The sequence below is a fragment of the Bolinopsis microptera genome, chromosome 5 (assembly GCF_026151205.1).
Source record: "Bolinopsis microptera isolate Bmic1 chromosome 5, MBARI_Bmic_1.0, whole genome shotgun sequence".
NCBI classification, from domain to species: Eukaryota; Metazoa; Ctenophora; class Tentaculata; order Lobata; family Bolinopsidae; genus Bolinopsis; species Bolinopsis microptera.
Genome location: NC_087076.1, coordinates 20,225,772 through 20,239,017, shown reverse-complemented (window position 1 = coordinate 20,239,017; position 13,246 = coordinate 20,225,772).

Sequence of the window (13,246 nt, the reverse complement as noted above, 5' to 3'; positions counted from 1 at the left end):
GTGTGATGTTAACAGTGGTCTTTAAGTTTAATGATATACAGTATATATTATATAATGTCTGCAGTCGTCTGTGCAGAAAACGGATTGTAGCAATTGAGGTATAGAGGGGAAAGATATTATCTAGTAGCAACAGAGGCAGATGTAAGATATTAGATCGAGTTGTAAAAAAGAGTCCTAATCCCCTCGCGTCCGATCCTAAGATTGTCTCATGTAAGAGAGATATTATCGAGTTGCAACAACAGAATGTATAACAGGTACTTCTCAAGGTGAGATTTAGCGCCTGACATCAGAGATCACTGACTAAAAGTAAAGATATCATATGTATAGCATGATGTGGCGGTTACACACTGGCACACTGTTGACAATACGCCGTTATCTGCTCGGGGCTGACATTGCAATTTTCAGCTGCCGTTTTAAAACTAAGTTAATCTTTAAATTATCAAATCGTATGGTTAAAATTTAAATAACCAACGAGAGAGGTAAAATATACATAATATAGTCTATCACGAATATTCTCCCTCGACCTTTCTCTATTACTCCACCACTGTGGCTGTGAGGAAACAAATATAGTGTTTTAATTTATATCAAAAAACAGTGTGAATAAAAGAATTTTTCGTCCAACACGAATTAAACAAATTTTCCTTGCATTTTAACAGCAATTTTGGTTACAATATTTAAAAAGTTAACCCCAACTTACGAAGATTATAAACGTACGCTTGATACGTTGATGTAGAACAGACTCTGTATCAAGAAGAAACAGTTACGACAATGTAGTCATTTATTCAATGTAACGTCGTGGGAAACATTTTATAAAACATAAACGAAATTATTATCACACGAATCCGTCGTTTAAACGTATGATAACAATTAATAAATACCTCTAAATCTCTTCGTCTAAGGGTGGAAAAAGTGATCGGGTTCCCCGACCAGTTTTTCCCGTGATCGTTATCATCAATAAGACTAGCAAACTGGTTAGGTAAACGTACGCGTTATCATTAATAATATTACTATTAGCCAATCCGTTTCGAAACATAACAGATCACATAGAAAGTAGAAACATAACAGATCACAAATAATAATCTAACTATATAAAGGCAAAGCGAGACGATATATATATATATATCTTACTATACAAAATGAAACGACCGGTTGAGTCAGAAATTTTATCTTTAGTTCCTATACCTCAGTTGTCACTGATGATATCATGGTTTTGTATCATGATTGAAACATTTGTCTGACTCAACCGGTCGTTTCATTTTGTATCTAGCTCTCGGCTTGCCGATTGAGCACCATGTAAGCAGACGACGCCACCCACAATTATATCTTACTATATATAAAGCGAGACGATATGTATATGGATTATGGATGGATCCGTACCATTTTACTGACACCACGGCATCAACTTTAACGCGACTTTCCGCAAAAACCGTAAAAGATATACAACTGAAACTTTTTTGACTGGGACAAATGCTTTAATGGCCTCCAAATCAGCATGAAAAAATAAAAATAGGCCAAGAAATAGGAGTTTTAGAGCCCAAAATTTGGAATTCCAAGTGGTGTCAAAAACGCGAATTAAATAGGTAACAATTATTTTAGTCTCTTGAGTCTTGACACCATTTTATGGTTAAATTAGACGGGTTCCTTCTAGTAATCACAATAATCACATATAATATGAGGGCACAGCGAATGAAAATATGGAAATCTAATCATTCAGGCCGTGACTTTTTCAGTTTTCACGACCAACATCATTTCCACAAATATTACCGGTTAGCCACAACTCAGTTGGACGAATTAAAAAACATCCAGGGAATACCCTCACGCCATCCCCTCGTTACTCTCATAAACCCGACTCTTTATAAACTGTCTGGTTTGTTAACAGTCCGAATATAATGCCTTCCTCTTAACGAGGAAGACAGTTTTATTTCGATCTTGGCAAGTAATGGTTGGATTAGGCTACATTTGCACAACAGAGCACTTCTTGGAAATGAAGTAAGTCATGTCCAAGCTTAATAGAGTTGGTTCAATCAGTAGTTGGTTCAATCAGTAGTTGGTTCAATCAGTAGTTCACCCCCGTTAAAATGACTTCCTTGCAATATAATGACAAGACAGTTATAAAAACCCGGGAAGTGGTACGTTTATAACATCTCACGTTAACGTGATCAATAACCAGCACAATTATCCGTAACACACAATCAGTCTGCAAGTAGATAATTTGAGCGGATCTATTTCGGGTATATTCGATCATTACAGTTATTAAAACAGTCACAACAAAGCGGTGATTTATCCGTGCAACATTAATGTGGAGCAACAAAACGAATCATTAGTAAATGGTAAAATTGTCAAAAATAATTTAATGATTCATATTATTATTTGGGGTTAGCAAATGACAGAGACAAGACAAATGTTCGCGACAACTGTTACCATAGAAACACCTATTTCTAACAACAAAGACAAAGAGGGAATTACTGGCCGTGAAATAAGTACAGCTTTTCATCAAGTTACTTAGTTTGATAGGAGCACTGTAGTTTGGTGTTGTTACTCAGTTACTGTTACTAGGTTACTGTTACTAGGTTACTGCTCTGTAGTTGAATGTGCGGACAGATTTAAACTACTTAGTAATGAGTTAAAATTGACACTTTGTTGGGGGACAGTGCCAAGTATATAAACCGGCTGCAGTCAACTAGCCAAGTATATAAACCGGCTGAAGTCAACTAGCCAAGTATATAAACCAGCTGCAGTCAACTAGCCAAGTATATAAACCGGCTGCAGTCAACTAGCCAAGTATATAAACCGGCTGCAGTCAACTAGCCAAGTATATAAACCGGCTGAAGTCAACTAGCCAAGTATATAAACCAGCTGCAGTCAACTAGCCAAGTATATAAACCGGCTGCAGTCAACTAGCCAAGTATATAAACCGGCTGAAGTCAACTAGCCAAGTATATAAACCAGCTGCAGTCAACTAGCCAAGTATATAAACCAGCTGCAGTCAACTAGCCAAGTATATAAACCGGCTGCAGTCAACTAGCCAAGTATATAAACCGGCTGCAGTCAACTAGCCAAGTATATAAACCGGCTGCAGTCGACTAGCCAAGTATATAAACCAGCTGCAGTCAACTAGCCAAGTATATAAACCGGCTGCAGTCAACTAGCCAAGTATATAAACCGGCTGAAGTCAACTAGCCAAGTATATAAACCAGCTGCAGTCAACTAGCCAAGTATATAAACCAGCTGCAGTCAACTAGCCAAGTATATAAACCGGCTGCAGTCAACTAGCCAAGTATATAAACCGGCTGAAGTCAACTAGCCAAGTATATAAACCAGCTGCAGTCAACTAGCCAAGTATATAAACCAGCTGTAGTCAACTAGCCAAGTATATAAACCGGCTGCAGTCAACTAGCCAAGTATATAAAGTATAAACCGGCTGCAGTCAACTAGCCAAGTATATAAACCGTCTGCAGTCAACTAGCCAAGTATATAAACCGGCTGAAGTCAACTAGCCAAGTATATAAACCAGCTGCAGTCAACTAGCCAAGTATATAAACCGGCTGCAGTCAACTAGCCAAGTATATAAACCGGCTGCAGTCAACTAGCCAAGTATATAAACCGGCTGCAGTCAACTAGCCAAGTATATAAACCAGCTGCAGTCAACTAGCCAAGTATATAAACCGGCTGCAGTCAACTAGCCAAGTATATTAACCGGCTGCAGTCAACTAGCCAAGTATTTAAACCGGCTGCAGTCAACTAGCCAAGTATTTAAACCGGCTGCAGTCAACTAGCCAAGTATATGAACCGGCTGCAGTCAACTAGCCAAGTATATAAACCGTCTGCAGTCAACTAGCCAAGTATATAAACCGGCTGCAGTCAACTAGCCAAGTATATAAACCGGCTGCAGTCAACTAGCCAAGTATATAAACCGGCTGAAGTCAACTAGCCAAGTATATAAACCAGCTGCAGTCAACTAGCCAAGTATATAAACCAGCTGCAGTCAACTAGCCAAGTATATAAACCGGCTGCAGTCAACTAGCCGTATTAGTCATAATATATATAACCCTCTATTTAAATTTAGATAGCTTTATAACCATTAACCCACTACTCACTAGATAGAAAGCTATATATCAGAGGGCATTAATGTAATGTTAACTGTCTAGCTGGTAGCAAGTCCAGACGCCATCATTACAATAATCCTGTCTAATCATTGACCACTGGTAACCCTCTATTCAGATAGCTTTATAATGCTATAACCCTCTATTTAGATAGATATACCTCATCAGACTCTGTTTAGAATTGTGTGGACGCTGTAGAGGGCTCGGTGTCCACGTAATGTCTGCCCCAATTGAAGTCACGCATCTTCATTAGTACGTTCAAAGATATTTTTTGCTTCAATAATCATGACTGACCAAAGTGATGGCCGTCCAATAAATTTCTGCCTAGATAAGGTCCGAAAAAGTATAATTTTTTGGGGTCAAGTTTGAGAAACTCATCTGCATCTTCATCAAATGTTTCACTGTTTTCGCCTGTATAAAATACGTTTTTAAAGCCTAGTGGAGTGGTTATTTACAATATTAAAGCAGTAAAAGATGTTGTACGATTGTATTTTGTAAGCAACTTGTACACTATAAAACAAAAGCACGCATAGCTTGAGAGCTCGTATTGAAACTGCGGCTAAGTGGTCCTGAGTAATCCAGCAGTCACACAGCAGACTAGGTCACACAGCAGACCAGGTCACACAGCAGACTAGGTCACACAGCAGACCAGGTCACACAGCAGACTAGGTCACACAGCAGACTAGGTCACACAGCAGACCAGGTCACACAACAGGAGACACAGGAGGTATACGAACTAACAACCTGGCTTTGCAGAGACATGCCCAATTTAAAAATAACAACGATACTACATTATAACGATATAGATAGTGCGTAGCAAGGCCGCGTAAAACTCGAAATAGAAATACAGTATAACTATAAGAATCTCGAGATTTAGAGGCTAGCTTTTTGCGGTATAATTATTTCGTTACATGTTACACATACACACAGTTTCTATGTGAAATTAATGATTGTAATTATGAGTCGCAACACCAACATTGATCTTAGTGGCAATGTACTGGGAGGCTGCTAATACATTTCGGAGGAATGGACGGTTAACATTATACTATATCGACATTGTGGACGAACGACATGATATAAAACTATACATATTTAGAGAGGGATATTCTGGGCAATATACTCCTTCATAATACGCTTCGTTCAAATATTTCACAATAAAAAAGTGCTTTAAAATAAGTATGATATTCAAGACTATGACTATTCAAATACTGCAGATGTAGAAGAATAAACTGAAAAGAACTGGAGACAGTTTTGTATTAGAAATTCTTACATTCCCGATTTTGCTGCAGGTTCACAGATCGTACCATTATTTCAACATAAAATGTAAAATTTTATCTTATTTCTTATCAAGCTGAACGGGGGTGCTATTTTTATGAATAAAATTACAAATAAAATTGTATTCTTATAAAAAACAATTTCAATTCAAAAGATAAAGATAAATTTACGAAGGAGAACATATTATGAGCTTGTATTTTAAAGCATAATATTATGTGAAACGACATAAGATAAATTTATGAAGGAGAACATATTATATATGAGTATGTCTTTTAAAGCGTAATAAAGTGAATCGTTTAGACGTAAGTGTTGATGTATGGTGGGGGTGGAACGAGAATAATTGTGCAAATTGGCGAATATGTCAGATCACTCAGGTAGACGGAGGATGTCCTCAGTTAGGATGAGATCACCAACAACAGGGTTACAGGGGGAGAAGTGAACTTAACCTGACCATTACCAAGTGCGACTTTAATTACGGAATACGTTTATTACGTTAGCGGTATTATGAAGGAGCACATGTGCGCGCTGCAGAGTATCTTAGTGGGACTCCCAGTCTAAAATCATCCGCTTTAACTTACTGTGAGAAGGTTTGTCCATAACGGAAGTTGTGCCGATAAAAATAAGGAAATACCGTTGATTGGTTATCTTAGTTTTTAGCAGCGTGAAAGGTAATTTCAGTCTTATTTTTGTAAAATATGGATAATGCAAGTTTTACTATCAATTCATCTGTTCACAAACAATTAGCTAACGGTATTTGGATGAAAGTGTGGGCTCATAGTTTTGTGTTATCACTTTTGGACCTTGACATTAGGCAGACATCAGGTACCAAAATAAGTAGAGTGCTACTCATCTACCTCAATATATTAACAGCCATTTGCCTTCACATTATATCTACCTTACTTCCCGCAAAAGCCAAGACCCTGGCGGCTGGAAAAACCAATAACAGGATTTAGAATCGAGCTGATCGCCATTTTCATTATCGGACCAAATTTAGTGGGTGGACTAGACCGTATTTCCGGAGAATATGCGAAATATCCTGACAAGACAAAGATATAAAATAAGCCGGATACGGACGGCCGAGTTTCCGGTCTGTTCCAAGATAACAAGTGAAAGGGTTTTGTCTGGAGGAATTGTGTGTATGTTGTAAATGTTTATAAGCTGTTGATGTGAAAATGTAACACAAATACGTGGTATTGTCGTACAACTACACACAACTATACATCTCCAGCACTTTGGAAAGAGAAATTGTTAAGTAACAACAGCAGAAACTAGTTTCTGCTAACGGTAGTTGAGCGTGTCCTATATCCTAGCACCTTGCCTAAACTTCCGGTTGTATATTAAGATTCTGGACATATGCCACAAGTTTGCTCCTTAAACAAAACAAAACAAAACAAAACAAAAGCACGCACTTTCGAAAAAATAAATATTTTCTTTTTCGAAAGTGCGTGCTCTCAAAAATAATTTTTAATGTATCAAATCTTATTGTTTTGATGTATACTTTCTTAATATATAGTTAACAGCAGGGCCAGGGGATAAAAGCTTTTGGTGTATGTCCCCTTAAGTCTCATTTAATGATTTTTTCACGAAGATGATGATTGTTTCTGAATAGACTCAGTAATGATAATGTTCCAATGAATGTAAGTAGACAAATCACGTCATACTCATATTCTAAAATAATTTAATTGAATCAAAACTATCTATATTCACCCTAACAATTGAACAAAATTTGATTTCCAACAAAATGTATAACCGTAAAATAGTTGAACGAAACCGGAGCAAATATGAACAAAAACTGATAAAGCGTGTAGTGTGAAATATGAGAGAAAAGAAATAAACGGACGCGGACGGTAAAAAAGTAAAATGTATACGATAATATTACTATTTACACGTCACACATTTACACGTCACTCAACTACAACTCTGTTTTGTCATTGAACATTGGTTTATTATCAACTAAAAATCTACTTTTCTGATAATAACTTCCTCTATTGACAATTTAAAGTTCCAGTTTTGGAGGACCTTTGTGTTGAGGATGTATACCTTATAAGATAGAGAAACTTCGCTTATTAACAGAAAATCCCGAACTTTAGTAAATATGAAAAAACAGAGTCGAACAATCTAGCACAGATTTTAGTTGAGTAACGTGTACACTGTAAATAGTAATATTATCGTATACATTTTACTTTTTACCGTCCGTTAACATCTATTTTATCTCATATTTCACACGCTTTATCAGTATTATGTTCATATTTGCTCCGGTTTCGTTACAGTATTTAATATTCAAGGTTGTATATTTTGTTACAATAAAATTCGTCGTCAAATTTTTAGTGCGAATCTACATAGTTTTAATTCGATTAACACAATTCAGAGTATGAGTATATATGGCGTAGAAATGTCGATAGTCGATACGTGATTTATCTATTAACCTTGATTAAATCATTACTATTAGGAACTGAGTCCATTCAGAAAAAAATCAGAAATTTGCTTGAAAGACTCAATGTAACAAGTAACACATCAAAAAAGGTTCGTGTTGAAAAAGTATATTTATTAATGAGAAACTGTTAAGTAACTACAGCAGGAAACTCAATATTGAAAAAGTAGATTTGATGGACAAGCCTTACAAGGGAGAACACAAATGGATCTGAAGAAATGCACGATGAGGTAACACAGGGAACACAGGAGGTAAAATACATCAAAGAACTCCCAGCTCTAAGAGATGGTTAAACTGTAAATATGCCTTTGAGTATCCGTCTGCAGTGCAAATAGTAAAATCCTATCACTCCATGTGTTTTCTTCGCGTCCGGACTACCTGCTTGTCACAGTCTCTGTGCCTCCTAAAGGTCGGAGGAACGGCAGGGTTTGCTCCGTAGCGCCTTGGAATGCGAAGAATGTGCCCAGAATTCTAAAAATGATTGTTTGTGAAAAAAAAATTTCGCACTATTTTGAGACTCTTCTTTCGCGATACTGGTAAATGTCTGATTATTTGGAGGTTGCCGGCTACTACACGTTCGTCACATCCTTTCTTACTCTGGTCCACATTTAACCACGGTTTAATAAGTCACCTTTTGTTTATATTCCCACCAAATATTAACTTAAAGTAAAGTTTAAGTCTAAACAATGACATTAACGGACTATTGCGGCTACAATATATTTTTCCCAGCGTTGAACAATCGAATATTTAAGTCGTTTGCACGTGCGTATATTGCAATCGTTTGGAACTTACACCGTTCTAATGGTTTGTGTAAAATCAACGAATCTAACAGACGTGAATAACAAAAAGCGACGTATCAATTGGTACTATTACAGCCGTTATCGCTCTGTTTTACTAGTACTTTAGTCTTAGATCGTAGGTATATAATCAAACATTGCGATAGGCAAAGCAACAGCATCACTTCGAATAATACTAACGACTAGAATCACGGCAAAGTAAGAAAAGTGGTCTTTCGCAATAGCGATAAAAGCGATAAGTACAACAAAGAGTTTACTAGAACGAGTACACGCTCAAGTAACAGTAAAACTAGCAACCACCACCAGTTGTAATAATGGTTGTAGGAGAGTGAGAACATTACATATTTACATAGAGCGGCACTAACAAGAAAGCAAGGCTGTACCTGGCAGTATAAAGGTATAGACTATAGAGGTTGGTATATAACAGGGCGGGTGTGTAGTGTGTCAGGCTTATAAGACAAAATAATCGTACATTTCAGGAATTTTTATAATTTTTTGTGGACGCACATATTCGTGAAGGATAGAATTTGGTTGGTATGTATACGGAATTTTTGTCCGATCTACCTCATTAGAGTCAAATTACGCTGTTTTATGGAGCTATCATGTCGTAACGTAATCCGTAATTGTAAATAATTGCTGCCATATCATTAATATTAATAAGCTTGATCCGTACCTATAAACTGTTGTGCGAAATTTTGCTTCGGTTTGATTACATTATAAACTCGCTAACTAGAATTTAGGATGACAATCAATAAGCACAATTTTCAAGATCGTACATTTTGTATGTTTCTTAATTCGTAAATTTAGTATGCTTGTATTTGACATGCGATAAGAAACGACCGAATATCCAAACAGAACTTAATCTACAGTAACAGTAACAGTAACAGCAACAGTAACAGTTACAGTTACAGTTACAGTTACAGTTACAGTTACACTTAGTTACGGTTTGATATTGAGCTGAATGTAATCGGCGCTGGGCAACCGGCAAATTAAGTTAACGAAATTGAAGCGGGTAGGCAGGGTCGAGGCTACATATTATTATAATCCTTATACTTATGTAAGCTTAGCTGTATATACAGGTCTTCCTGTACTCAAAACGCGTGCGGAGGCAGCAACTCGAGGACGGGATTATTATCAGGTTCTAAGCAGCTTCATCCCACACTTTAAAATACAATGACACGTATACATAAGCAACTAGTGGCAGCCCGATTTGTGTGGAACAGGCCCGGTGTCAGGACATTCGCCGCTACAATAATAATAACTCGGCGAGTTTTATAGTTTTAATACTATCGTTAACACGCCAGATTAAAAAAACTTTCGCCGCATTTATTTCGCCGGACTTTTGGAAAATTTACCACTCGATGCGAGTGGACTGTATGAGACCCCGTATGGAAAAAGCGAGGCTAACTTCGTGAAAGGATGGTAACGGTCGCTCGGTAATTTTATACCGTGTCATGATATTGATAAACGGTAAATGTTTAACAATAATTCAGCGGTTGTACCGCTAAAGGACACGATGGCACATCCCGGACTGATCCGGCCGGAGATCCGGAAGCGGCCAGTCCGGGCCGAATGGGTGGCAGCAGGCCGGCAATAAGCTCTATAGCAACTATAGGCATGAGAGCCCGGGCCGCGAGAGAGCAGCTCTGCTAAACGACAATGCGAATCACGCAGGAGCCACGTGGCTGGCACACACTCACAAAATGCACCGCACGTGGGCTGCACGTGGGCTGCCCACGTGACCCACGTCACAGGCGATTATTCCATATAGGGCGGCTAGGAGTGCCTGGCTGACTACAACACTGTAACGCAGCCGCTCAGTGGCAGGCCCGCCTTCCGGCACGGCTGCCGCGGACGTTAGACCTCCTAAAAAAGGAACTATAAATGAGGGGCTAATCTTTATCGATTTTTTGTTAAAAGCAATTATATTACCGAGATAGTGCCGCTGTTTCCGGTTCGTAGGATATGGCAACTAGGTACAGTGATACTGTATGAGATGGATTTCTTCAACAAATTTAACCGCTGGATACTTTCTGAGAAATTCCTGCGAGTGCGCCTGAAACTTTCACTTCATCGTAATTTTGAATTTGATACCGAAATCGAATAAGAATCCAATTTCCCTATAATTTCATCGAAGCAGGGCTAATGCTTATACTCTTATAGCGCGAAAACCTACGTCTTATATTGCCTTGTAGTTGTAGATGGAAGCCATTAATATTTTACGTTGTGTAGAATAATTTGGTGTCACCACACGGCTAGGTGGTTCCGTGCACTTTCATTGCTAATCATTAACCACGTTCTAATCTTGGTAATTTCATGTGCCATGCGATGAGGTGGTACCTTGTGTCAGTATGCACTAAAATGGCACGAGTTCTCGTAAGTGTACGCAGTTTATTGAACGCGGCGGCGGCGTGATTCGTTAATTCTCATCTCGCAACATGAATAATACATCAGAATCAACCTCGAAATCGCAATGACTGTAGGTATACCCTTAATGATCGCAAATTTTACTGACACCTACCATTCGGCTTTTGGAATAATCTAGATCCGCGGTATTTTAGATTATTGAATGTTGGGTTTTAAAGGCGCTGTTTTATCGCGAATATACTTTTTTAGGGGGAAAATAAGTGTTTGAGGCTATCAGTCTGATCGAGATAGTTATAAATATTTGCGCTTATTCCAGAGGGGCTGAAAGTCTGTTTTTTCAGTGTGTTATCAAAACGAGAATTAGAGCAAATAAAGGAATTTAAGTCAGATTCAAAAGAACATCATCCAAAAGAACAACTAATATTTAAAAGACATAGGTACAGAATTGCTGACTGCTGACGCTCCATATTCCAGGACAGTGACGCACAAAACCACTGAGCTTTGTTAAAACCGGCGTGGTTTGGAGAGTCCTGCGTACTTTTAATAGTAACTGTAGTATTTTATAGTCTTATCAAAGTGTAGACTTTGCTAGTGCTTATAATCAGATCAGGTTCCCTACGTTAAAGTAATGTTGTACAATTAAACGTTAGTGGGAGACGGGCAAGTAGTTGCAATACGAAGAAAATGAGCACGATTAACAATAATCAATCGCCCACGAATAAATGTTCGCCGATGTATGGTTCAACAAAATTCTTATAAGTTTATTCGGTAAATTGCGACTTCCATCGACGAGTCAAAATGATTCAAATTGCGATTTCTGATCAAGCCCAGATATAGTAACTCATTGGTAAAGTCAAAGATAACCGCATTTTCACAGTCTGCCAGAAAAAAGGAGCAGACTTGATCATTCTAGAGCTGAGTGTTAAACGTAAGATTTCAGTTGGTTTGATAGTGAAGTACTTAGTACAGTGAGCCCGTTCTCTCGCGGGTGAGTGGCACGTTGAACGCTAACAGTTTAATGAGTGTCATTACGACGAGACTTGAAACCGCGGGTAAGGAAAACAACCCGCGGCAACTGCTCTCTTTTTTGGCATTTCTATCGGCTTTTCGAGTATTAAAAACAACACATGACAAGGCGTATGATTATTGGGCGGAAAAGCTTCAGAATTTAACTAACAATTTTGCGGTATCACCAGAATTCAGTGTATTTGCTTACATGGTGGTTTCTCAAGTCGCCTTACGGGAACTTCGGTTTGAATTACGGTATAAAAATACGATTGTCCCCAGTAGACGGGAATTCACGAAAGGGAGCTAGAATACAAGCAGCAAACTCCCATGAATTGGAACTATAGAGACTGAAACAAGTGGAAATATGTAGAATCTTGGTTAAATAAACTATAGGATGTCCCGAAGCAACTGACCATGAGTGAGTGTATGCATGGACGTGTGCACACGCAACCCTTTACTCCTTTATAATTCACGTAATTCCTGTCAATTCGTGATACTATGATGGGTTTATCTAAAGTTGTAAAGGTACAGTGTTCCACGTTCAGCTGAGAAGGATGGATTTGTCAGGGATCCACTGGTAAAACTATGTTCACAGATTGGGATAGCCTACCAGTCAGTCCCAAATATTTTTGTACTTAAAAATAATTTCTTTACATCAACCAGATTGACGAGGAACAATCTAGTGCAAGTTGACGAACAATCATGTGCAAGTTGACGAAATATCTATAGTGCAAGTTGACGAACAATCTAGTGCAAGTTGACGAACAATCTAGTGCAAGTTGACGAACAATCATGTGCAAGTTGACGAACAATCTAGTGCAAGTTGACGAACAATCTAGTGCAAGTTGACGAACAATCTAGTGCAAGTTGACCAACAATCTAGTGCAAGTTGACTAACAATCTAGTGCATGTTGAGAAAGCTCCAATTCCTAGTATGATCCCTATAAACTCGTAGTGTATCACTATAAACCTTTGAACTGCCATGCTAGTATGTAAGTATACAATTAAAGGTTTCAGCAGTACTCGATCTTCACGAGGAACAATCTAGTGCAAGTTAAGGAAAAATCTAGTGCAAGTTGACGAAAAATCATGTGCAAGTTGACGAACAATCTAGTGCAAGTTGACGAACAATCTAGTGCAAGTTGACGAACAATCATGTGCAAGTTGACGAAATATCTATAGTGCAAGTTGACGAACAATCTAGTGCAAATTGACGAACAATCTAGTGCAAGTTGACGAACAATCATGTGCAAGTTGACGAACAA